Source organism: Caretta caretta, chromosome 5 (assembly GCF_965140235.1).
Source record: "Caretta caretta isolate rCarCar2 chromosome 5, rCarCar1.hap1, whole genome shotgun sequence".
Classification (NCBI taxonomy): Eukaryota; Metazoa; Chordata; order Testudines; family Cheloniidae; genus Caretta; species Caretta caretta.
The window spans coordinates 66529229-66557005 of record NC_134210.1 but is presented as its reverse complement, the minus strand read 5'-3'; the positions used below and the strand labels follow the sequence as shown (position 1 = coordinate 66557005).

Sequence of the window (27777 nt, the reverse complement as noted above, 5' to 3'; positions counted from 1 at the left end):
AATGCCAAAATCCGACATGGAGATTACCTGGACATCTCCCAACCATCTCCCCCAAATTCCTAGTTTAAAGCTCTCTTACTCAGGTGTGCCAGCCTCCATCCTAAAAGTCTATTTCCTTCCCTACTCTGATGAAGTTCATCCCGAGAGAACAGTCCTCTGTCCATGAATGCCTCCCAGTGGCCATACATCCCAAAGCCCTCCTTATAGCACCACTGCCTGAGCCATCTGTTGATAGTCATAATCTTGTCACACCTTTGTTGCCCTTCTTTAGGAACAGGCAGAATCCCACTGAAGATCACCTGAGCCTCAATTTCCTTAAGCGTCTTCTCCAGCCTGGCATAGTCTTCCTTGATACGTTCCAGTGAGAATCTACCGGTATCATTTGTTCCCACATGATGGACAATCAGTGGATTCTTTCCTGCTCCCTTTAGGATCCTCTTCAGCCTCAGGTCCACATCACGTATCTTAGCACCCAGCAGACAGCACACCCTTCTGTTCTCCAGATCAGGTCTTGTTACAGGCCTGTCTATTCTTCTCAGTAAGAAGTCCCCAATCATGTAGACCTGCCTTTTCCTGGTGATGGTGCAATTCTCCAGTCTATCCCCTGTTCCCTCTGGCTGCAAGTTCTTTCCATTCCTATTCTCCCTTGTAATCCTCTTCAACCCATCCTGTATCCTCCTGGCACTCACATTTGGTGTAGTCTCCATTGACTCTTCCCCTTTTCCTATAGGCATTCTCCTCATAAAAGCAAGTAGTATATATCTGGGATTCTGAGAATATAAAGGATTTGCTAGAGGCTATTCAAAGAAGCTGCTTCTTACAGACTGAAATAAGTTGGCACCAGTCTTCAGATTTCTAACCCCAGATCCAGGCTGGCTCCCCAGCTTCCACCTGTAGGTACTTTTGCTTTTCTGCACTGCAGGCTGCTCAGCCCCACATGCTGGAAGGGGAGAAGCTGAGCAGATGGAGCCCGGGCTACTCAGAAAAGGAGCCTGTGTCCATACCTTGAGAAGGGACTCTCTGAGGAGAACTGGAGGGGAATACTATTAGGGCAATTATTGATGGAGAGGATTCTATCAAAATGTAAAATTCACCCCTAGTCCTCACCTGGGTTAGATCTTGAGGTGAACCCCAAAGGGAGGACTCCATCCAAAGGAGAGAGCACAAAAACAGAAAACCAGTCATCAACAATGGAGTTTACTTTTTGTAGCACTTGCATAAGGGTCAAGCTCAGATGAACAAATTCCCCCCTCCACACTACACAAATCAAACGATTACTAAGAATAATCATTTATGGAATGCTGTAAATGTATGTATGGCAGCTGCCATCTTTACCAATACCAATACATTGGGAACTGAACCAGGGACCTCCAGAGCTAAAAGCATGAGATACTACTGCTTGAACTGAAACCTTTCACTGTGGCTATAACAAACCTGTATTCTTTGTGGATCCGACATAAAAAGGGACCTGAAACATACACTCAGCAGGTTACATATGCATTATATACAAATTGAGGTTTAAACACATTTCCTGCTACAAAGTACCCACAATCCATAAAAAAAACAGGAAGAACACAGAGAAGACAGAGGACAAGAATTCAGGCAAATGAAGGAAGTGAGGAGATTATTGGTAAAAGGGATAAGGTAGTTAAAATTCCTGGAAGAAGCAGATTTTAAGAAAAGTTTTGGAAGAGATGAAGACACTTGGCAAATAAGAAGTGGGCGCCTCTGCCATGCTTAGAGTGCTGCATAATAGAAGTCACAAACCTGAGAATAGGAGGAGAAAAAAGGAAGCACCAAGAAGTGAGGATTGGGAGGTACATCAAGAATGAAATGGGGCAGGAGGACAAGACATGTTATGGCAAGACAAAGATGTGAAGACTGTCTTGTGCAGCAGGAGACAAGAAGCCAGTGAAGAGATTCTAGGAAAGAGTGATGTAATAAGAGCAGCAGAAGTGCTTTGTACAGACAGGAGAGAGCTGCAAGGAAGCCAAAGAGGATAAGAGGTCCAACAATAAGGAGAACAGTCAGCAAGTTAAAGCTTTACTATTTGCATACAATCAGCAATCTTAAAGTTTTCCCCCCATGTTGACATTCTGCTGGTTTGAGAGAGAGACAGATCCTTTGTAAGAAATCGGGGAATACCACTGACATTTCTAGAAATTGTTAACTTGGACAATCTTCTTATGTCTCCCTCAATAAAACAACTTTTATAAGCTTTTAAAAACATAACCTATTAAAATCCGAACTTGCTTAAATAGTGCCTCACAGATTAAATGCTTGTATTCCTGTTTCAGCTCCCAGATGCCCTTGGAGTGTCAGTGCTATGTAATGTGAACACATCAAGATGACAGGCACAGCAGACTAGACACTGCAGAATGAAGCATTTGCTGCAATGAGCCATTTATGAAAGAGTCTGGCAAAAATAGAGGACCTGTTCTACAGAACAGAAATATTCCTAGTCATTCACATAATTAAATCATGTCTGTGTACACTCTTCATTTGCCTTCATTGCCAGCAGTGACTCACCAGAAGTGCTTAACTGTGAAATCTCTGAGCTCCACAGATTATCTTTTGAGTTACGTCATTCCCTTAAGATCTCACTCAAAATAAAGAGTTTGGACTGCGTAGTGCTGCAGTCCCTTCATCAAGGTGAAATGCAAGATCAACACATGATAACAAACAGCATGGAGGGGGACATATTAATATATAATTTATACATTGGTGATGCTAGACAGCATTACTATATCCCCTATATAATTTTATACCAAATACATTTAAACAAACAAAACCAACTTATTTGCTATATAAAATACATAGCCTTTAAGGTTGCAGTCCATGATAAAACTAAGACAAAAACAAACTAGTGGAAACTCGGTAAGAAACTTACGCTATGTACGATAATGGCAAGAGACCATTTGGCTTGCTATCTGGTAACTATTAATATTTGAAGGAACACCCCACAGTCTAGCTTCCTTAAAGGAAATCCAAAATAAAAACCCAATCGCCATCAAAGCCCAGAAACACACAGTGCTGGTTCTGCTGCTGGACCAATTTCAGACTCTAAAAAAAAGAGAAAATAGAATAAGACTGAAAACCATTTATCACCATCCAAACTCTAGGCAGCATTTTCCATGTAACAGAACAGTTCTTTCAGCTGAAGCCTCAGCGCTTCAGACTGCATGCTGCCCATACGCATATTCCAGCAGAAGGCTCTAAAGCAACAAGCAGGATTCACTGAGCAAGCTGACAGCCAGGCTGGAGAACTGAAGGACATCCGATGAAGTGAGCTGTAGCTCACGAAAGCTTATGCTCAAATAAATTGGTTAGTCTCTAAGGTGCCACAAGTACTCCTTTTCTTTTTGCGAATACAGACTAACACGGCTGTTACTCTGAAATCTTCAGCAGAGAGCTTTAAGTAGGGCCAAGTCCTAGGGCCCCTTCTGTGAAGTGCTGAGCCTTCTCAGTCTCCACGGAACACTGCAAGGGGATTTGATTAGCAAGATTTGACTCTCAATGAACAGCCTATTTGAAGGTGCTGTGCCTCATTTAACATTTTGATTTATAGCCATCACTAGAAACATAGAAAGAAAATTCTAGCAGGACAGAAAACTATTCATAAAATGTAAATATGTTCTCCTCAGTGAAGCAACGGATTGCTAAATACATTATAGTTGGATGAAACAAGGTCATGTGTTCCAAAATTGATTTTGCAATTTTATCCTGACTAGCCAATCAATATTGTAGTTACTTTTAAATACTGACCAGATAGAAAGTTGACTGAGCCAAGATCACATTACCAAGCTACTGAAACCTCAGCAGAGAACAAATTCATAGCTGTTGTGTATCTGAGGCAAAATAAAAATGGTATGGGAGTGTGTATTATATTCCTGTTCCCAAAACACTCCATTAACTTCAGTGGGCTTTGGATCAGGCCTACTGTAAAGTATGGCTATGTTGATGCAGTTTTTAATGTTTCCTGCATTAAAGGTTGCAGTTCATATCTCCCTTCAAAGTACATATATTATTTAAACCAGTTTATCATAATTATTCATATTCTAGGGTCTTCTGTTCTTAGGGGGCAATGAGATAGGAAGCACAAAAACAAGAGTGGGCAAAATTAAAAGCGGTCTTTTATTTTAAAAGATCTTCAATTCATATAGCACCTTATCACGCCAAAACATGTTTGGGTGTGCACCAGCATCATCAATCATATTAGCAGAGGTCTTGAAAGAATGGCATTTGTTCATTAACAGCTGTTGCGAAAAATCAGGGAAAGGCGTGAATGTGTGCAGTATTGTTTTTGTGGGGTCTATAAAACTAATGACTAGTGCTAGTCTTTTCTTTGTTTTAAATTTCTCACCGATAGCTATTTTAAAGAAACCTACAGTGGACCAGTTTCAGACCTACACCTTTGCCCTGATTTTCAGGATTGCCAAGCACGCACAACTCCAGCAGAAGTCCTTGGAGCTGCAAGGGACTCAGTCTCTCTGAAAATCAGACATGAATTGTAGAAGACTCTCTCACCATAAAATAATAAAGTACGTTACAATTTGCACCAACACCATTGACAGTGACCTTTTATTATTAGGTTATGAACATATATAATATGGTATAACATAGGTTAACATCCTTCCTGGAATATAACTATGCCTCACAGAAAACATAACTGTCACTTACTCAGAGCTTCAGCTGGTCTCAGAGTGTTTAGGAAACTGATAATGGACTAAAAGTAGATCCTATTCAGAGCTAAGCTGGCAGTTTTCAAAATGGACTATTCACCAGTTGTCCCCACAGGCAAGAATTCTGAGCAGTGACTTAAATATGCTACTATTAGTCTGTATAGCCTGGTTGTCAGAGCACTTGCATCTCTGAATTGCTGCTCTGTATTGAGAGATATCAGTAAAGTGGCATGAACAAATTCAATCAAAGGCTGGCACACTGATGAATGACAAATCATGGATATTCAAATGTCACACAAGGTGCTCATAAATATTGCCCGCTTCAAGTATGTAAGACAGATATCAACCGGTTATGCAGAAAGCAATAGATGAATTCTCAGCCAAGATTCTCAAGGTGAAATAAGATATTTAATTCTGCTGCTGAGTCCTATCTTCCATTTTTGACCCCAGAAAGAAAAAGCATCTCAGAGGTTATGAATACACTTTATCATCTAGCATTACCTAATCCATATCAATTCATTTTATGGGAAGAGAATTATCAAATAATTTGGGACTACTTTGCTGTATTGCAGGTGAGATAATCCATTCCATAGTCCCTGCATGAGTTTTCTTTTTTTCTTTTTCTATTTATTAACTATTTACACAGAAAAATTCCCTGGTACATGTTTCTTCTGATGCATATTTTTGTGTGAAATGCATATAATTAATTCCTTGAATTTCCCAAGGCAAAGTCAGTGAGTACCAGTGGACTTGACAGGAATTAAATCCTGGCGTGAAGGGATTATGTTCTGTGGAAATCAAGGTCTTATATGGTTATTTCTTTGGTCTCTTAATATTTGCTGCAAGATGTTTTCCTTATTTAAAGCAGATAATTCAGATATGCTTATATTTAGTTTTCAAAAATCTTCATTACAAATTCCACACCAGGAGACTAGATAGTTTAGGGACATTGGTAAGAGGATACAATTTCTTTCAACCCTAGGCCATTGTTGTGAATTTGGCCCAAGTTAGCAGTGACTGAAAGTAATCATTATCACTTCTTTTGCGACCTAAGTGAAATGAGCTGGTTTTAGCAGTCCAATTCCTAGTCACTAAGTTTCTATTTTGCAAGTAACACTATTTTTAGTACCTCGTAGAGTGACATATGAATTAATAGTTCATAGAGACTCAACCATCATGTCATCCCTAGACATGGTACCTCCAGAACAAGGTTGAGGGACATTGGTGGGATGGGGTAAAGGTAAATTTGTAGGATGGATGTCTGTATTTTCTCTGTTCCAGTCTTATTTCAGTGTTAACATCTTCTATAAGGAATTTTTTTAAAAAAATCACAAAGTCTCAGAGAAGTTCTTCACATTCTTCTACAGTATTACAGCCAGACTATTATCCATTGAGGAAAGCAAGACAAATCCAAGAATCAAGCCCCTCTGGAGTCCAGAGATAGTCAATGAATGACTACATTAAGTATTTTTATTTGACATTTCCAATGCTATTTTGCAAATCCTTTCTTAGAAACTACAGTACATAAAGGAACTGTGATGACTAATGCAGTTCCAATGCATCTCTTCAGTAGTGGTTCCACTGTGACTTAAGGCAGAGCCCAGAGCAAAGGGCGCTGTTCGCACTGCACCATGCCTCAGGAGTATCCCTGTAAGGCATGATGACTCCAAAACACACCTCAGGTCACAATTTCTCCCCTGCTTCCCCCACCCTTTTTGGGGAGAAAGGGTAGGGGAGGAGTAAGATAAGGAAGAATAGTAATTTGCAACTGACAGCAAATTAAAAACAGTCTCTGCTCAGCTGCCCTGGTCAGCAAATCAAGGATGGAACCACATTCCTCACCCACTTACTCCATTGGAGGATAAAGGTCACATCACATGAATATAAAGTCTGGGAGATATTAGGGCACTGACCTAGGATGGGGGAGACCCAAGTTCAAGTCCCTGCTCCAATGATTATTTATTTATAAAAAAGTGGAACAGCTTCAGCAGGAGACACTGGAAAAGCTCCATAGCAGAATATCCCATAGCCCAGTGGTGGGGGGACTCTTTTGCAATGTGGGACAACCAAGTTCAAATACCTTCTCCACAACAGGCAGAGAGGGAAATTGAACCTGGGTCTCCCAGTGCCCTAACCGCTGGGCTAAAGCTTATAATGGGAGACAACCACCACCACTACCTCCTCCCTTTGTGAATCTAGCCCTTTAACTTATGTCATAATACCTGAAATTGAAATGTATTTTTCAACCTGTAACACGTTTCAGTATTACCAAAACATTTTTATTTTTTGTTTTGGCTGAAACTATTCAGCAAATTCAACAAAAATTCACAAATCATTTCAGTTGAACCAAAATGGCATTTTTGGGGGGAGGGGGAGCAACTAAACTGTTAACTGAAAATGCTTCATCTAGCTCTAATTTTAATATAAAAATATATATTAAATGTAACTCCTTATGGACTTATTCCGGTGATTTGGTAATTTAATTTATGTTTATTCGATCAAATGTAAGATTAACATTGCCGTCAAATGCCATATGAGACACTTAGGTCACCCAAATACCAGGGTTAAATGGATGGCAATTAATTATTATTATTTATCAAATGCAGTTCCATGAAGTGCGCATAAATGCAGAGATAACAGGCCTTTGAGCAAAATATATCAAGAGGAAACATGTTTAAAAAACCATGTATGGTACAATGGCTACTGACCAACAACAGGATTTGAAAATTAATATACTGAGATAAATCCTGGGCTCCATTAACTCTGTAATTCCAGTGAAAATACCAAACATAATGCTGAGGAGACTCATTACAGAAATGCAGCGTAAGTAAATTGAACAGGCAGCGCCGCTGAATGAGTCATCGGTTAGACCACTCTAGAGAGCACTGTATCTGTATTGATTCCCATATCTCAGAAAATCTATAACTGCTCATGAGGGAATAAAACTAAATAAAGCAATCTGGGTGAAACAAGCCTTCCAAGACTCAGGCTATGTCTACACTACCACAGTAAGTCGACCTATGCTACACAACTCTAGCTATGTGAATAACATAGCTGGAGTCGGCATACCTTAAGTCAAGTTACCGCGGGGGCTACACCACAGGAGGTCAACGGGAGAAAATCTCCCATCGACTTACCTTACTCTTCTCGTCAGGGGTAGAGTACAGGGGTCAACTGGAGAGCAATCTGCAGTCACTTTGGCAGGTCTTTACTAGACCCGCTAAATTGACCGCCGGTGGATCGATCTCAGACGTCGATCCCTGCCGTAGTGTAGACCTGCCCTTAGATTCTTCAGAAGTAAAAGGTAGGTTTAGGCCACTCTGGAATATCTTCTCATCTCAATGTGTCAGGAAGCTCCCAATAATGACAACTCTCCTTATTAAAGATTATACATATCGTCTCATTCTCTTTCTCTCACATACACACACCCTCTCTCTCTCTCTCTGACCCATATTCAAATTATGAAGCAGAAGAAAAGCAAAACACAAAACTGAATTTCAAATACACTTCAAAGAGAAACACCAGTGTGCTTTAGAATCCCTTGTTTAAAGGTTAATTCTGCTATAGATGTCAAATAGGTTTTGATCATGTTAATATATTTTATATGAGGTTTTTCCCCCCCAGGGTCTCTGTTCTTCTAAATGAATAATTCAAAGAGACTGTAAGGGCTTGTCTACATGGTGAGGTGTAGCGTGGCAAGCCGTGTTGTGAATTCACAGTGCACCAGCTAGCCACACACTAATGTTTTGTGTGGACACTGATACAGAGCACTGAAAATCCAGCCACACTCCAGGACTCTCACTAGGAAGGAAAACAATTTATCTGCATAAGGTATTTGACTTAGTACCACATGACTTTCTCATTAAAAGATTATCACTATGCAATGTCAATAAGGCACAAGTTAAATAGATTAAGAACTGGCTGACAGATCTCAAAAAGCACTTGTCATTAGGGTATAAATAATTGAATGGAAATAAGAAATTAAATGTTTCTTCTGTGGTCCTCAGGGATTAGAACTAGTCCTGATGTTATTCAACATTTTCATCAATGATCTGGAATATGAAATGACTACTGAAAGAAAATAGCACAAATATTGGTGGAGTGGAAAATAACCATGAGGACAAAACCATCATACAGAGCAATCTGGATTGCTTAATAAGCTTGGACATTCAAACAAAATGTGTTTTAATACTACCAATTGCAAAATTATATGTATAGAAACAAGGAATGCAGTTTCTTAAATATCCTAAGGTGAATTTCTTCAGGTTCTGCCAACTTGAACGCATCTAACTTATCTACATATTTGTTAATCTGTTCTTTCCCTCTTTTTGGCTTGTGTTCCTCCCCTCCTTGTTAATATTAATTGTGTTGAGTATCGGTCACCATTAACCTTTTTAGTGAAGCACCTGTCTTACTGAGGTCATCAATTATTAGCTCTCCTTCTTTGCTAATTCGAGGACCTACACTTTCCTTCCTCTTGCTCCTAATGCTTGTATAGAACCTCTTCTTAGTGCCTTTTATGTCCCTTGCTAGGTATAACTCATTTTGCGCCTTAGAATTTCTGATTTTTTCTCTACTAGCTTGTGCTACTCTTTTGTAAAAAGAAAAGCCATCTAGGTCAACTGAGGTCTCATTGAATGAGCTGTGACTCTGTTAGTGAAGTGACATAAGCCAGGTCACAGCACATGCATATACAGGAAGCTATCCAAGAAGAAATTCTTTGGATGAAGACTGATTGTCCTTTTATTCTGTCCGCCGCTGCTATAAACAATTGGGAGGATTTACAGAAGTGCCTGCTTCTGTCTAAGTAGAACACCAGGGCTCTTTTGATGTCCAAGGTATATAAACACTCCTCTTCCCTACTAAAATGTGGCTTCACATAGAATGCAGGCACATACACTGGCTGATTGATAATGGAAAGATGACCCAAATTTTGAGACAAACCTTGGATAAGGACAGAGGTAAACCTTGTCCTTAAAGAATATAACATAGGGAGGCCCAGACTTTAAGGCACACAGCTCTCCTACCCTGCTGGCCAAGTTGATGGCCACCAAAAATGCCACCTTCATTTATAGATGCAGCAGAGAGCAAGTATCCAAAGGCTCAAACAGGGGACCCATAAGTCTTGACAACACTAAGGTTAGATCCCAGGTGAGAATGAGGTCTTACACCTGAGGATACAATTTTGACTAAGCCTTTCAAAAACCTTTTATGGACATGTCATGAGAAAATAGAACGATTATCCATTGTAGGGTAGAATGCTGAAATAGCTGTCTGATTGAACTAACCACCAAACTTTGGTGTTTCCAGTGCAAATAAGTAGTCCAGAATATGTTCAACAGGATGGTGATACTCCATACTAGCAAGATCAGATGGAAAAACATCTCCACTTAGGTGGGTAAGTAGCTCTTGTAGAAGGCTTTCTACTAATGAGCAGGATTTCTTGAACTTCTTTTCAGTAAGACCACTCTCTAACATCTAGCCATGGAGCATTCATGCAGCTAAGTGGTAGCATTGTAGGCTCAGGTGAAGTAAGCAACCACAATCTTGGGAGATTACGTCCAAGTCTAGTGGAAGTGAGACTGGAGATTTTACTGACAACTCTAGGACAGTGGAGAGCCTGTGGTGATAGGTTCATGGTGTGGCTATGAGTATGACTCTGGCCTGGTCCCGTCTTATCTTTAGTAACATCCTAAATGAGCAGGATTGGTGGTAAAAGGTAGACGAGCCTTCCTGACCCATGGCAGTAAAAATGCATTTGTCACAGAACCCAGGCAGTGACCTCATAGGGAACAGAAATGCTGACATTTTGTTGTTCACTGTCACAAATAGGTCTACTTGGGGAAATCTCCACTGATGGTCTGTGGGGGAACACTTGATGGCTTTTACACATCAATGTCCGAAAGCTGAAAGCTAAATCTTCTAGGGACCATTGCCCCTGATTCGGACTCTAGAGGGGCTGCTCCAGTTGGTGTCCAGGACCAGTGCCTAGAACCTTGTGATGGGGGAGTGCCACCACCTTTGCTGGCTTCCCCTTAAATGATACCGATAGTCCAACTGTCCGGGAAGTAGGCAGCTGGTACAGTATTGAAAATTGCTCTCTTGGTGCCAGATAGGCCAACAGGGCCGAGGATCTGACTCCCACACTGCCAGTGCAACTGGCACCAAACGGCAGAGCAAATTCCTTGCTGCTGCAAATGCCTGTGGGGTAGTCAGCATTGAGATTTTTTCTTGTTGCAGTGCAGAAGTTGACAGTGCCACTTCTGGCACGAGGCTTGACAGTGCCCTCTCTGGTGCCAGAGTCAACTATGCCGGCTTGGGCACTGATTTGAAGGAGGAGTGCTTAGATTTCAGATGCATTCTACTTGACTCCTTCTCACCCCTCTTACCAGACTTGGATGGTGGTGGTCTTCCCGTGGTCAGAGCCTCTGTGGCAGACTTGCATTTCTTCCTTGGTGCAAGTGAAGATCAGTGCAGAGACTCTGACAACGCCAAAGGCACGCTTCTCACTGAAGCTGCAGGATTTGGCACCGAATCGGACCAGGACTGCTCCGATGGTGGTCTGAGTGCTACCTCTGTCAACAGGAATTTCAGCCTATCCTCCCTATCCTACTGTGTTTTACACTTGAAATCCTGGCAAATCTGGTATCTGTTTTTCACATGTGCTTCACCCAGGCACTTAAGACAACTACTGTGCAGGTCACTCACAGGGATAGGCTCTGGGCAAGAAGCACATGGCTTGAAGCCCAGGGTATACTCGGTGCCAGCAGCAGAATCCCCAAACAGGGGGAAGCAACAAAAATCAGGAAAAAAAACTGTTAAACCTAACAGCTAAAACTTACTAACTATATTAGCTACTAAACTAACTATATTCTATGCAGAGCTGAGAGAAACTATTCTGGCAATGAACAGGGGTTCCAATGACTATCACAGGCAGGAAGAAGGAACTGAGGGGGGCTAGTTTCAGCTCTGCCCCTTATACCTGCATACAGTGACATGTGGCAGCAGAGGGCACTCGACTCACGCAACTTGCACCACTGAGAGAAATAGTTCCCAACAGTCACGTGCCGGGCACACGGGCAGCAAAAGTGGAATGCACATGTGCAATCACTTGAAGAAGAAACATGAGCTTTATACAGTACCACTGGAAAAGGGAGACTGGTAGATTCCTATCTCCCCAGTGGGAGTCAGCTTTCCCTTCTACCCCTGGAAAAACCCAAGATAATGGGCTTTTTTTGTAGGTATAGAAAGGTTATTTTGGGCCATTTTCATAAGCTTTTATTATTTCCCCTGAGCCCTGTACAATTAGTACTCATAGGGCTGGTAATTAAGGAGGAGTGCTTAGATTTCAGATGCATTCTACTTGACTCCTTCTCACCCCTCTTACCAGACTTGGATGGTGGTGGTCTTCCCGTGGTCAGAGCCTCTGTGGCAGACTTGCATTTCTTCCTTGGCGCAAGTGAAGATCAGTGCAGAGACTCTGACAATGCCAAAGGCACGCTTCTCACTGAAGCTGCAGGTGCTCAACAGGTGAAGGGGTACAAAATAGTCCCAATATTTAAAAAAAAATTAAAACACACACACAAATTTTCCTAAAATAGTTTTTCCTATACCAGAGAGGGCATATACAGAATATATGGCATGGTATGTTGCATAGCCATTCATGAGTAACGTAGCCATCCCAATAAAAGCCTTATATGTTATATGTTATGTATGATAAAAGCCTTATATGTCATGCCATTCTGTATTTTCTACATATATTCACACAAAACCTACATTTTGGGTCTAACCTACCTGGCAATATCAATTGAATTAGCAGAGCATAATTTTAAAAAAATAGACAAATAAATCTTCATGTGAAAAATAGGTTAACAGCTATTTTAATGATATCACCATCAAATGTATATATGCAATCTTTCTAATGCCAAATCCTAATGTCAGAACCATCCATTTTTCACACCAAGGAGATTCAATATGCAAGCATATTTTATCAGTCTGATAGTGAAATCTCTGCACAGTGTGACCTACTTTTTATGTACAGTGTGTCTTCTCTGATAGAATTAAAAACGTCATTGAAAAGCCAGACTGAAGTGACCTGATTTACTACCAAGAATGTAAAACTGTATTTCATCATAGTGAGAGAGAAATATTTTCACAAGATTCTGTAATAAGTAATTTTCTGGCATATTTTGCAGATCATTTTTCCTGTTAGATACATTAATGAAAAATCCTCAACACTTATAATATATTACTGTATCTTCATTTGCCTTATGTTACTTACTTACAGAAGATAACCTCACATGCCATAATACATAATTACAATCCATATACCAAAATTTGTATCACTATGTTATCTTTTCCCAAGGATTCTCCTCAGCATTAGTATCATTTTTATTTTTAATTTCACTACTCCTCAGCTTTATATTCGATTTTTATTTTGAAATCCCTCAAAATTATGTATTTTCAGATAATGTCAGTGTTCACAGAAGATGCCAGCTTGACAGTCTTGGAGACTGAATTACCATTCTCCTCAGAATGGGCACAGTATATATACTGGCAGTGCAAGTCCTCCGTTCTATTCCATCAACTGTCTTCAATAAACCATCTCTTGAAGTGTAAGGGGACTTTCTTCTCATTGGCCCTTTCAATACTTTTCTTCTCTGAGTCTGTCTGCAAAACATTCCATACTTACTGTTGAGAGCTATTTCTGAGGAGACCACCTTATTACTGAGAACTGGACTGAAGTCATTTAACTCATTTCACACTGGCCACAAGACTCTCACCTGATGTGTCGCTGTGTCAGCATAAAAACTTAAACATAAATGAAAAAATACATTTGGTTAGATGTTTGTGTACAACAATTAAGTATAAATTTTGGACCTTCATACCATTATACATACTAAACAAATTTTGGGTCGAATCCCTGGTAACCCTTTCATGAGCAGGGATTACATGAACAAGGATTTGCTGGATCAGACATTTTGTGTGATAGATCCCTACTGCCACTACAATTTCTGGTATATTTCAGTCTGAAGGTTGGCCATTTACCCATGAAACTCTCAGAATTCCCTTAACAGATCTCTGCTTATCAAAATCACAAAACATACCCTTGTGTGTACAAGGATGAAGCATCTCTCAGTAAAAATGACCCTGATTCTGAAGAAGATAACAATGGAGAGCAGATGATCCTCAGCTAAATATTCCCCTCCCCTAATTCCTACACACACAACTCCTACAATTCAGGTAAAGAGCTTCATTTAATTTCAAAGCACCTCTCCAAGTGACAGAAATCTTCTGTTTTTTTGGAAGTGTGACCTTTCAGAAGGTATGATTTTAAGCAGAGATAAAGTGCTAAAAAGGGTATAAAAAATAAGTTGAAATGGCAAAACCCTCCAACTGCATATGACCACAGCAACACTTTTAGGCCAAGGATAGCTGCTTGTTATAGTGAGGACAGATAGCTCATAAAACACTGAGAACAGTCAGGCTTTTAATCGGCCATGTTATATTAATGTGGCTAAGTGTTAAGTGAAAACTGTAATGTTTATGCAGGAAGCTAAAGACTTGGCACATTTGTTCCTGTCTGACAGGAAGTCTTCCAAAGAGACACACGTTTATATACACTCAGAGAGAGAGAGAGAGAGAGACACACACACACGCTTATATACACTCATAGAGAGAGAGGTAGGGAATCATTCAGTTTAATAAGTCTTTTTCAAGCATCTACAAAGTGGAAAAGAAAAGGACAATGATATCAAGGAGATGTCATGCACAAACCATAAAATTAAAGCCACTACTGTATCTCTTCCCCTACCTATAGTACTTAATTACTAGAGGTCAGATTCTGTCTTCAAATATACACTAGCAGCTCCTATTATTTCAGCAGAAATATATACCAAACTAGCACACTTCAGTGCTTCTGTAGGCGGAGCGCATTGCACCCACCAGGGACTCCAAGCATCCCTCCATTCCACCTACAAGCTCCCTGTGTGCCACCCTCCCATTCCCCTCTATTTCAAGGACTCCTTGCAACCCCCTCATCCCCACACCAAGGACTGGTTATGTCCCCCCAGTTCCCTTTTCCTCCTCATGCCCCCTTTCCCCCCACACTGCTCTTATTTTTCTTCTTTCTGTCTGGCAGAAAAGTCATTCTGGATGTGAGAGAGGCAAGGTGGGTGAGGTAATATCTTTTATTGGACCAATTTCTGTTGTTGAGAGAGACAAGCCTGCCTCTCTCACTTGCAGAAGCTGGTCCAATAAAAAATATTACCTCTCCCACCTTGTCTCTCTAATATCCTGGGACCCACATGGCAGCACCACCACATTCAGACTGTCAACATTTTAAACTGTATTGGGGCAACGGGCGGAGCTGAGATGGAGATATTGTTATGCTTGAAGGTGTTAACTGCTGCCATCAACTGATCTATAGATACTGTGTTATATACACAAACCGAATGCCATGAAGTTGAGTGTAAGAAAAACCTCTCTTTGCTCAGCCAATAAAGCAGAAAATGGTAAGGAAGCTGAGCTAATTTAAAGTTGTTTAATGATAACTCAGTGCTTCCTGTTCATGAGGAAATTACCATAATCTAGATTAAATTAACTCAAAACTAAAATAAACTATTTCCTATTTACCAGGGAATAACTATACCCTGGGCAAAATCATCTCTGAGGCCCAAACCTGAGGTATTTATTACCCAAGGAGAATGCAATTATTAACAAGTTAACAGTAAGCTCCGTCAAGTTATAATGATACAGCAAAGTCTCAAAATTAAGTATTTTGAGACATAACTGGGCTAAAAATAATGGTGATATTTTAACTGGAGAAAAAACAAACTGAGGCAGCCAAAGTGATTGTGGGCATTCAGATGATTCGTTCTGAGGGCTGTAGTAAATCTGAGTGCCACATTTTATATAATGTACAGTTTTTAATCAAAAGCTACTATAGAGCTGACAGTTAATAACTGTACAGCAATTTTGAGCTATGATTGATCAGTCGAATCCTCTCAAATTTAACTGTGCTGTTGAATAAGACTGATGCCATTGGTTACAACACAGAACACTTCAAATCTGCTATTTTTATTTTAACCTATTTTTACTAAATTAAAGATTTTAGTTCTGCTAATGCGCACACATCCATTGTTAGGTTAAAAACAAAAACCACCCAAAAAGTGCAGTGCTTGACATGGGTGCTCTTATAGTTAGGAAAATAGTTGATGACCCAACACTCTCACAAGTCTTGGGAGACAGGCCAGTCCTTGCCTACAGACAGCCCCGCAACCTGAAGCAAATACTCACCAACAACCACATACCACACAACAGAACCACTAACCCAGGAACTTATCCTTGCAACAAAGCCCGTTGCCAATTGTGCCCACATATCTATTCAGGGGACACCATCACAGGGCCTAATAACATCAGCCACACTATCAGAGGCTCGTTCACCTGCACATCCACCAATGTGATATATGCCATCATGTGCCAGCAATGCCCCTCTGCCATGTACATTGGTCAAACTGGACAGTCTCTACGTAAAAGAATAAATGGACACAAATCAGATGTCAAGAATTATAACATTCATAAACCAGTCGGAGAACACTTCAATCTCTCTGGTCACGCAATCACAGACATGAAGGTCGCTATCTTAAAACAAAAAAACTTCAAATCCAGACTCCAGCGAGAAACTGCTGAATTGGAATTCATTTGCAAATTGGATACTATTAATTTAGGCTTAAATAGAGACTGGGAGTGGCTAAGTCATTATGCAAGGTAGCCTGTTTCCTCTTGTTTTTTCCTACCCCCCCCCCCCCCCGATGTTCTGGTTTAACTTGGATTTAAACCTGGAGAATGGTCAGTTTAGATGAGCTATTACCAGCAGAAGAGTGAGTTTGTGTGTGTATGGGGGTGGGGGGGATGTGAGAAAACCTTGATCTATGCAGGAAATAGCCCGACTTGATTATGTAAAGAGTTGTCACTTTGGATGGGCTAGCACCAGCAGGAGAGTGAATTTGTGTGGGGGGGGTGGAGGGTGAGAAAACCTGGATTTGTGCTGGAAATGGCCCACCTGTTGATCACTTTAGATAAGCTATTACCAGCAGGACAGTGGGGTGGGAGGAGGTATTGTTTCATGATTTCTGTGTGTATATAAAGTCTGCTGCAGTTTCCACGGTAAACATCTGATGAAGTGAGCTGTAGCTCACGAAAGCTCATGCTCAAATAAATTGGTTAGTCTCTAAGGTGCCACAAGTACTCCTTTTCTAGTTGAAAATAAGTTTAAGAGTTCTAGAATAAAATATTTGTAATCCCAGCACTCTGGAATATGACATTTTTTGTTCCAGTATTATCCATTCACAAGGTTGACAAAAAGGGCTTGATTCTGGCCTCTGACCAGTTGTACACTGCAGAATCCAATTCTTGTGTCAGAGGCTTTCACCCAGTAACTGGAAAAGTTCACTTTGGCTTCATAAATGAAACCAGACTATATTCACTAAACTAAATTCAGCTGGAGACAGAACCACTCGTGTTCTCTTAACACCCATACACTAGTTTAAATGGAATTTTATTTTAATGCAGGATTTCTACATATTATCTTTTCTTTCCTTGGCTCATGAACCCTGTGCAGTTCATTCCCCAAAGACTGCTAATCAATTATTGCTAATAAAGCCCAACATCACTAAAATAGAAACTTCTGGCTGAGTAAGCTTTAAAAATAGACTCCCACATTTAATCTTAATTCTGGCATTTGCTGTCACATTTAGATAAGGTCGTCTTTACAGAGCCTAAATGCACAAACCAATACCATTTATACTTAATGACAGTAGACTTGAAAAGTGCATCTTGCCTATTTTAAGAAACCTCATTACTTTTGAAAAGTGCAAGTCCTGTCTGAAAGGTGTTAATGTTTGTCCAGTTAGAAATTCCCAGTGCACTGGAGGCTGCATAGACTGCATAAGAGCTCTGTGTAGGTCAAAAGCTTGTCCCTCTGACCCACAGAGGTTGGTCCAACAAAAGGTACTTCCTCACCGACCTTGTCACTTTGGAAAAAAATGACAGGAGTGACATCCCGTCACTGGTCTGAATTGCATCCCAAAACATCATACACATCCTCATCCCAGTTGTAACCATTATAAGGTTGAAGGTTTTATCTTCAGAAAAAGAAAAGGAGTACTTGTGGCACCTTAGAGACTAACCAATTTATTTGAGCATGAGCTTTCGTGAGCTACAGCTCACTTCATCGGATGCATACTGTGGAAACTGCAGACTTCTCTGCAGACAGAATCCTGCCTCTTTAAAAGCCAAACAAAGATTTCCCATTCTGTTCCCAACTCATTCCTTCCAGACTGCCTTTTGGATTCACCCCTGCTGAGAGTTCCAAGGAATGGGTGGTTTCCCTCAGCCTGTTCAGACACATATAACCACTCCCCAAGCATTTTACCTTTCATCTCGCCCAGTGTTTCCAAAACTTGGGATGCCGCTTGTTCAGGGAAAGCCCCTGGTGGGCTGGGCCGGTTTGTTTACCTGCTGCATCTGCAAGTTGGGCCGATTGTGGCTGCCACTGGCCGCGGTTCACCGCTGCAGGCCAATGGGGGCGGCGGGAAGCGGCGGCTGGTACGTCCCTCGGCAAAGCATAAATGAGAATTCATGATTATCCCTCTTCATTATTAGTGTCTTTTTTCTGTGGCACAACCTCCAACCTTTCTCCAGATAATTTCTAAAGCATAATCTCAGTTGCTTTTTGCTGACTTATGGACACATACAGAAAAATACTTAACGAGAGTGATAGATTTTCTTCTGCCTTAAATGAGCTTAACAAGCCCTTAAGAATTTTGACAAAGCAAAAAAAGCTTTCATGACAATGGGTTTTTTTGGCTAGTATTATTCCAGACAACAGAAAAAGATGCTTAATTCTTACAGGGAACTGCGTTTTATATCAAGGCAGAGAAAGCATCCAATGACATTCCAAAGAACTGAAAGCATGCCCGCTTCAGTTTTCATCTTGGCCTCTTTTACCAGGTATGACTTGCTCCGAAAACCAAATTATTTTTCAAAGTTACTGAAACACTGAATGCACTTCATCTGAAATAGGAATGATGTTAAATGATGCTATACTTGCTCTCCGTCTTTTATATGAGATCCATCATGAATTTAACCAGCTTTTGACAGCAGCATACCTAGACTTAAAGGCAGCCTTCAATTCTGTCACTAGAGCTTCCTTGTGGAAGGCCCTATGAGGCATCAGTGTTCCCAACATCCTCCTGAGACTAATTCAAGATCTAAATAATGACTCAGGGGCACCAGTGCATTGGGGGACCCATAGGTCTGACAGTTTTCACACTAGATTCAGGGTGAAGCAGGGATGTGTCAGGCCCCCGGCTCCTTGAACACATCTCCACAAATATCAGTATAACTGTGGGTTCAACCTCTTTTACCAGCCTGGATTATGTAGATGATGTTGTCGTCTTTGTTCAGGACAGAGTGATCTCAAAAATGCTCAAAAATGCTTCCAGCACAAGGTAGCTGCTCTTGGGCTAAGGGTTTCTTGGGCAAAAATAAAATCCAGAGTGTCAGTGCGAAAGTGGTGATACAAGACAAAGTGCTTCCAGACAAACTGTAGAAGTAATGGATGACTTTATCTATCTAGACAGTAAATGGTGATCACACAGGCACAGACAGACATCCTAAGTACAACTGGTTTAGCAGCCTTGGCCACAAAGGACCTGCATAGGGTATATAGCCAAAAAAAGGTCAAACTACATATAAAAGTATGTATTTAACAAACCTGCGTACTTCCAATTCTCTTTTATGGATCTGAAACGTGGACACTGCTTAAACAAGCCATCAGGAGGCTGGAGGCATTTCATATGCATTGGCAGGAGCGACTACTGGCTATACGATCGTTTGACTTTATCAATAATAGGGATGTATCATTGAGAACTGGCCCCGAGAGGACTGCCATCATCATCGGCCACCGTCAGTTGGCCCTTTATGATCATGTTGCCCTCCTCAGAAACAAAACCCCTGCATATCAAGCTCTAAAGATTGGATATGATGTTACGAGGGGACACTGCTCAGCCACAGACTGGTGGTGGGCACGCAGTTGACAGTGATGAATCTGGCTGCACTAGATGAATAACCACCACGTGGAGCTCTTAGATGTTTGGAATAAAGCCATACAGTGTGGTCATGGACACTCAGCACTACAGACCTCCACTATCTAAGCATACTGCTGTTGTGTTTGTAACTTCTCCTCTCTTAGTCACGGATTTAAATCCTTTACTGATATTAATTAAGCCTCAGCACCCCTGTGAGGTCTATTCAGCATGGCAACAGTCCTTTATTATTTATTTTATAACACCCACAAGTGTGCTTCAAAGAGAACACACAGAAGCAAACCTCTGCAATGAAGAGTGCTATCTAAGCCCCTGATCCAGTAAGGAGATCTGCATAGGAAGATCCTTATACCCATGTGGAACCCCCACTGAATTCAATAGGGATCTGCATGAGTCAAGACATCTGATCTGCTTGCTGAACAAGGACATAGATTAACCCGTAAGCCTTTGCAGTTAAGAATGCTCTTTGAGTTCTGTATGTAGAAAAACATAATGGCAAACAAAGTACTAGGGTCAACATTTATTTAAGTAAATTGTTGCGGTCCTTTATTTGCACATACTTGGATCAAACTGCAACATCCTCTGAAAGCAGAGGCTGGATAAAATGGCTGCACACCAAAAGGCAGATTTTTTTCCCCCACAACAGTTTTCCCCAATTTCATTTTGTCTGTTTTCACAGAATTGTCTGAAAATGGCAATTTGGCTGAAAAATCATACAAGATTGCAAATTTCCATCATCATTTGACTGAAAAAAATATTTGGCTTAAAAATGGTCCAATATTAGAACACTTCTTTTGGTTAAAAAGGGGCCAATTTTGAATCTGCAATGCAATGCAAAAAAGACTGAAATTTGTAATACTGCAAATTTCATTGTAAATATTATACATCATCCAGGCGTTATAGCCGCCTTTTTACCTAGATAGGTTTAGGTAACAAACAGGATCAGAAGAACTGGATTTTTTTGTTTTTTTTTAAATGATTGACTGTAAAGTACTGCTAATTTTAAAGTTTCCTTGTAGCTCAGTTTAAAAAAAGAATAGGAAATAAAAGCAAAACTCATGTTTGAATTTGTTGTCCTAGTTCCTTCACCTATCCATAACAGCAAAATATTGTAAGTTTACTGTCTTTGTTAACGCTAAAATCTATAACAGTTTTTTTGTTGTTATTTTTGGCAAACCCCAGGAATGTTTCTGTCCTTTTATCCTTACATTTGTACAAAAAACATACTGCAAATTGTAGAATGATGCAAGAAGACAGAGCCCAACATTTTATAGGTTTCAGAGGAACAGCCGTGTTAGTCTGTATTCGCAAAAAGAAAAGGAGTACTTGTGGCACCTTAGAGACTAACCAATTTATTTGAGCATGAGCTTTCGTGAGCTACAGCTCACTTCATCAGATGTTTACCGTGGAAACTGCAGCAGACTTTATATACACACATATACACACATAACACACATAACATTCATAAACCAGTCGGAGAACACTTCAATCTCTCTGGTCACGCAATCACAGACATGAAGGTCGCTATCTTAAAACAAAAAAACTTCAAATCCAGACTCCAGCGAGAAACTGCTGAATTGGAATTCATTTGCAAATTGGATACTATTAATTTAGGCTTAAATAGAGACTGGGAGTGGCTAAGTCATTATGCAAGGTAGCCTGTTTCCTCTTGTTTTTTCCTACCCCCCCCCCCCAGATGTTCTGGTTTAACTTGGATTTAAACTTGGAGAGTGGTCAGTTTAGATGAGCTATTACCAGCAGGAGAGTGAGTTTGTGTGTGTATGGGGGTGGGGGGGATGTGAGAAAACCTGGATCTATGCAGGAAATAGCCCGACTTGACTATGTAAAGAGTTGTCACTTTGGATGGGCTAGCACCAGCAGGAGAGTGAATTTGTGTGGGGGGTGGAGGGTGAGAAAACCTGGATTTGTGCTGGAAATGGCCCACCTGTTGATCACTTTAGATAAGCTATTACCAGCAGGACAGTGGGGTGGGAGGAGGTATTGTTTCATATTCTCTGTGTGTATATAAAGTCTGCTGCAGTTTCCACGGTAAACATCTGATGAAGTGAGCTGTAGCTCACGAAAGCTCATGCTCAAATAAATTGGTTAGTCTCTAAGGTGCCACAAGTACTCCTTTTCTTTTTGCAACATTTTATAGTTAATTTTATTCTGCTTACAGAAATTACTTTTGCTGTCAGCAGGAGTAAAATTTATTGCCATGGGAAAGTGTCTGAAAAGTCAAATGTGCTTTTGCAAAATTACAGCATAGGTTGCATATAAATACAGCCACACCTACAAAGGGCCTCACCTCCCAGAGGGTAAGTCAGGGTCTAAACAGCTCTCTCAGAAGTTGCTGCAAAATTCGGAGTGGAAATACAATTTATGCTCCCTTTGTTCAGGGGAAAAGAACTATATCTGCTTTGGAAAACAGAATCCCTTTTACTTGCTATTCACAAGTAAGGCTAGTTCCCCTAGCAACTGCCACATCACATGGGACTTTGTTTCTAGGCTGCACAGCACATTACGGAAACTTACTGGCTTTTGATCTTAAACAACCATTTTAAACAAGCGCGGACACACAGAGAAATAAGCAAATGATTATATGAATAGAAAGAGCATATTTATATTTATGAGTAACGGCTTGGGTATTTTTGCATGTTTCTGCGCTATACTCGCCTTGTGCTGTTTCACCCAACAAGGGTGAAAATTAATACTATATTGATATATAGAAACATGAGATGTTTTGGGCATTGGAAAAGCAGGAACTTTGAGTAAACCAAGTATGACACACACAGTTCCCCTTAAGTATTGGAAGACCATACATTTTTAATGAGTGTGTATCACTCACACTTAGTTTATTCAAAATTCTTGTCCTTCCAGTAATTCAGTGGGACTACTCTGAGTAATAAGGATTTAAGGGCAACAGGAATAAAGGGTTTCTCTCTGACATTTAAATATCCACACCCATGTACCTATTATTTTCCATTTATTAAGCATACTGTACATAATTCATGGCTCACCTACACAGTAATGGATAAAAGTAGCTAGATACAGTTTTATGGCCATATTGTTTCTCCCTCCTTGCTCTAAACAAATTTAATAGAGAATAAAAGTGACACTGAACTTCACTAAATGAAGAGAGAAAGATAAACTCTGGGGAAAAAAGGTGCCTCTCATTTTCCCTCCCTCCATGCATTTCTCTACATTCCTGTTAACTTACCATTAGCTGCAGATCTCCTGGAAAATACTGCAGATCTTGTACCATTTAATCTTCTGTGCACAGATCCAGTAACTTTTTTCCTGCAGGCTATATACCATAAAAGAGAGTGTAATAGCAGTGTCCATTTTCAAATAGCTATGACCTAATTTCAAAAGCTAATGAAACCAGTAAGAAGCAAAGCATTAAAACACAAAAGTTATTTATACTTGGAGCCAAAACTGAGACTTCTATAAAATCTGTAATAGCAAATACCATGATCAAAAAGCACCTTATAACATACTCAAAGAATCTGTATCCTTCAGTAACATATATATTTAAAAAATGGTTACGCTCTCAGTTAAAACCCCTAACACTAAATTCTGAATGTATATCAGTAAATGACATGAAATAATAAATATGATCTAAATATAGATTTTCATGAGAACAAAATATAACCTGATTTCCAACTACTTCTTTGTGCTATTCAACCCAACTATATCCTTTATATATTAATAGTGATGTTTTTCTGTAGATATTATGAAAAATAATGTGTTATTGTTAGTTGCTCTATTATACTTTAAAATAATCAAGAATAATGAAGGTACATTTCTGGCAGGATATTAATAAAAATCCAGTAATGTAATATTTTAAGCCTTGATACACAAAAAAGGAAATTTATGCTGAACTCTAGTCAGAGATTTTTCTGTTTTTATATCATACCCAGAACAGCACTAAAACTATAGAAAGACCTAGAAGCCACCACTCAGTTAAACATATTACTATCTATTATATGAATATACACATACTCTGTGTGCGCACACATGCGCACATGTATATAAATACTCACACAATATCCCACACACACAAATGGCTAACACTAACACAGAGTTCCATAAATTGTCATGCTTCACCCTCTTATAATTTGTTTTAAAGCATAATAATAAAAATACAGATTTCAAAACTCAAGCAATACATTTTAATGTAAATAATTTCTGATGAATATACATCTCCTCATAAATAAAGTCACATATGGACAGTTCTTGAAGGGCTGGAGAAGAACCCAGGCTTGCATATTGCTATTGTCCTTGTGAGACTCCCCCACAGCATGCTAGATAACACTCCAAGCAGATTTTAGATGATGCAGTCAGACACAGAGAGTCAACAATGTAACATTACAGTGCAAAAAGAAATAATGCTTTCTGACATGTGGCAGGTAAACTGGTTTTGATTCCTCTTTCTCCTTCCCAATCTCATGCAGCAAGTATTCACTAATGAAATACTCCTTATGTATTACACAGAAATACATTAATAACATTAAGGTTTAAAGTCAAAGAGACAAAAGGGGGATACAAAGTTGAAGTTGAGTCACACAAATACACAAAAGATACACAGTTCACACTTTTCAGAGTTTGGGGTTTTGTTTGTTTGTTTGTTATTTCTTATAACATGAACTAAGTTAATCATTAATTTGCATATTCTAGGTTTTGGCAGTTGAGGTTAAAACTTGCATGTTATTTACTGTTTTGTTTTTTTGAAAAAAAACAGCTATCATACTTTTTAAAAATGTATTTGTATTTAATGTGATAATTAAAACACAGAGCTAGATTCTGCTTTTAATTACACTTGTTCAATCTAAGTGCTTTCTTTCACTGTGGTTAGACAAGTGCAAGTGAATGAGGTATTTGACCTATACTGCACGATATACTGCATCAAATAATACTGCATACAAACAAAACCAAAAAGAACCACCATAAAATGAACCCCCTTGGCATTCGTACAATATTATTTAAAGGTCAGGAAAATTAGCATTAAATTTGAAAGTTTCCCCTTAACTCTGTGCCCTCATGCACATGGCAGAAATAATAATATGATGGACACTCAGATTTTTTAAACATAGCCTTACATGTAGCATGCATATTGCACAACCATGTAATACAGACACTTAGTCACATCCCACTCAATTTACCCACATGTGTAGTGACTTCAATGCAGCTACTTATATAAGTAAATCAAGCAGCGTTTGGCACTGCATCCAGTTTAGAAGATGAGAAATAGAGTAGCACTATATCAATGGTTCTCAACCTTTCCAGACAACTGTATCCCTTTCAGGAGTCGGATTTGTCTTGTGTACCCCTAAGTTTCACCTAGTTTAAAAACTACTTGCTTACATAATCAGACATAAAAATACAAAACCGTCACAGCACACTATTACTGAAAAATGGCTTACTTTCTCCATTTGTCTGTATGAAATTTTAGTTTGTAATGACTTCACTAGTGCTTTTTATGTAGCCGGTTGTAAAACTAGGCAAATATCTAGATGAGTTGATGTACCCCCTAGAAGACCCTGTACACCCAGGGGTGCACGTTCCCCAGGTCGAGAACCACTGCACTATATCATTCACTGTTCTCCCCTCTCTTCTTCGTGCTAAAACAAACATTAAACCCACTGCTGTCTTTTATATTCCTTCCAACTATGCAAATGTTCATCAAGCCTTCTCATTTAAAAATGTGGTTCTGCTTCTTTTTTAGTCAAAGTAAGCACAGGGGCCCTGATTCAGGAAAGCATCCCAACTCAGGAAGTCACCTAGGCCCAGATTCAGGAAAGTATGTGCCTAACTCTCCAGGAAAGCACTTAAACAAATGCTTAAATTCCATTGTTTTAAACAAATAATCTGGGATACCTTGGTAAACTGAGCTCATTTGAACAACATGTGTTTCAATACACTGTAAAACGTTTAGTAACACCATAGTCCAGTGTAAGACCATACATCTAGGGATAAAGAATGTAGGTCACACTTACAAGGGTGTCTGGTGAGTAATGCTCCAATAGGAACCATGGGATCATGGTGCATAAACAGATGAACACAAGCTCCTGATGAATGCAATGGCTAAGAAAGCTAATAAAACCTTTGGATGTATATGTAGGGAAATATTGAGTAGAAGCAAGGAGGTGGTATTACCATACTATACAGCATTAGAGAGACCATTACTGGAATACTGTGTCCTTTTCTAGTCTCCAAATTTTAAAAATTATGGAGGGGAAATTGGAAAGGTTTCAGAAAAGAGCTAGGTGGAAAAATGGACTCACCAGTAGAGCACCCCTCGGGGCTGGATGCAGCCGCTCTTTCATCGTCTAGCACCCCGTGCTTATGCCGACAGTCACTCTGGTCCTGCAGCAATCTCTCTTCTTGTGACTCAGCCCTTGGACAAGGTGACCATTGTCTTTCCCCTTCTGGGGTGATGGAAAGTCTAACAAAAACAAATATCTGATCCCTCCATCTGCTGTGCCACCCTCCATTCTGGTCTCATGGTCTGGCACGCCCTTTTCTCAGGGCATCCAGTAGTCCCTATCCCCTTTCCAGGGGCTTCATGCCATCTTACTAGTGCTGGTAGGTGAACTCAGGCTCGCTCTCTACCTGGGTTCCAGTCCAAGATTCCTAAGACAGACAGTCAAGGTTCATCCTGCCAGACTTCCTGCTGCCACCTCCCTGGATTACTTCTTATCAAGCCTTTCCACAGACTTTGTCCTCACCCTGCCAGAGCCTTCCTGCCCCCTACAGGTCTCTTCACTTCCTACTACTACGAGAACAACTGCAGAATTCCTCCGTCTTTCCTTGCAATCCCTTTCTGCTCCACCCAGCCCCTCCCCAGCTGGATTGCATCATTAATGAGGCCTTGCCCACACTTTAGGTGCAAGCAGTTCAGTTAATTGGCCTCTCAGGCCCACATTAAAACCTCTTCACCAAGTGTGGGGCAGGCACCCCACCACAGGATACAATCATGATTTAATGTCTGGAAAACCCACCTGAGACTAAAGAAACTCAATCTATTTAGTTTATCCAGAAGAAGTTTAGGAGATTACTTGACTGCAGTCAATAAGTACCTACTATGGAGAAAAACATTTCTGATAGTAGAGGGCTCTTTAATCTAGCAAACAAAGGCACAGCAAACTCCAATGCCTGGAAACTGAAGCTAGACAAATTCAAATTAGAAATACTGTGAAAAAATTTTAACAGTGAATATAATTAACTATTGCAACAACTTACCTAGATTCTCTATCACTTGCAATCTTTAAATCAAGATCTGATCTCTTTCTAAAAGATATGCTCTAGCTTAACCAGAAGTCATGGGCTTGTTGCAGGAATTACTGGGTCAGGTTCTCTGGCTTATGTTATGCAGGAAGTCAGACAATCACCATAATGACCCCTTCTAGCTTTACAGTCTTTGAATCTATGAATTATGAAAGATTGTCGAAGGAGTTTTTAAATTCTTAGCTCTAGAACTACTGCATTTGATGCTTCCAGAACACTATGTCCTTAACAGTACAATCCTAAAGCCAGGATGTCCTTCGCCAATGTGCCTCAAAACTCAGGTCTGCTCTTAACTATTAGGGATGTAAATATCCCTTTTAAAAGTTAACGGTTTAAATGACTAAAATTATGTTGTTTAATCGGTTAACCGATTAAAGGGAGAAGAGCTGGGGTTGTTCTGGCCGTCTGACCTGGGGTTCAGTCTGGGGTTGCTCTGTCCGTCCATCCTGGCGCTGGTCCAGCTGGCTAGCCGGCCTGTGTGGCTGGGAGTTAACGGTTAGGGTGGTTAACCGGTAAAACTAATGCTTACCGTTTAACCGTTTAGTATTTTACATCCCTATTAACCATAGTATCCTTATGCCCTGAATCATCTCAAAATGGCATTTTGGGAATGTATAAGTAGGGGCATTGCCAGCAGATCGAGGGACGTGATCGTTCCCCTCTATTCGACACTGGTGAGGCCTCATCTGGAGTAC

At 40.2% G+C, this 27777-nt stretch overlaps 1 long non-coding RNA gene across 1 annotated transcript; it reads right to left on the bottom strand.

The window, feature by feature from the left end:
- Positions 1-2855: 2855 nt before the first annotated feature.
- LOC142072016 (uncharacterized) lies at positions 2856-23093 on the bottom strand. Its single transcript, XR_012668299.1, has 3 exons — positions 23013-23093; positions 18201-18298; positions 2856-3063 (listed from the first exon to the last, which is right to left on the bottom strand). It is a non-coding gene; the product is annotated as an uncharacterized LOC142072016 (long non-coding RNA).
- Positions 23094-27777: the final 4684 nt, after the last annotated feature.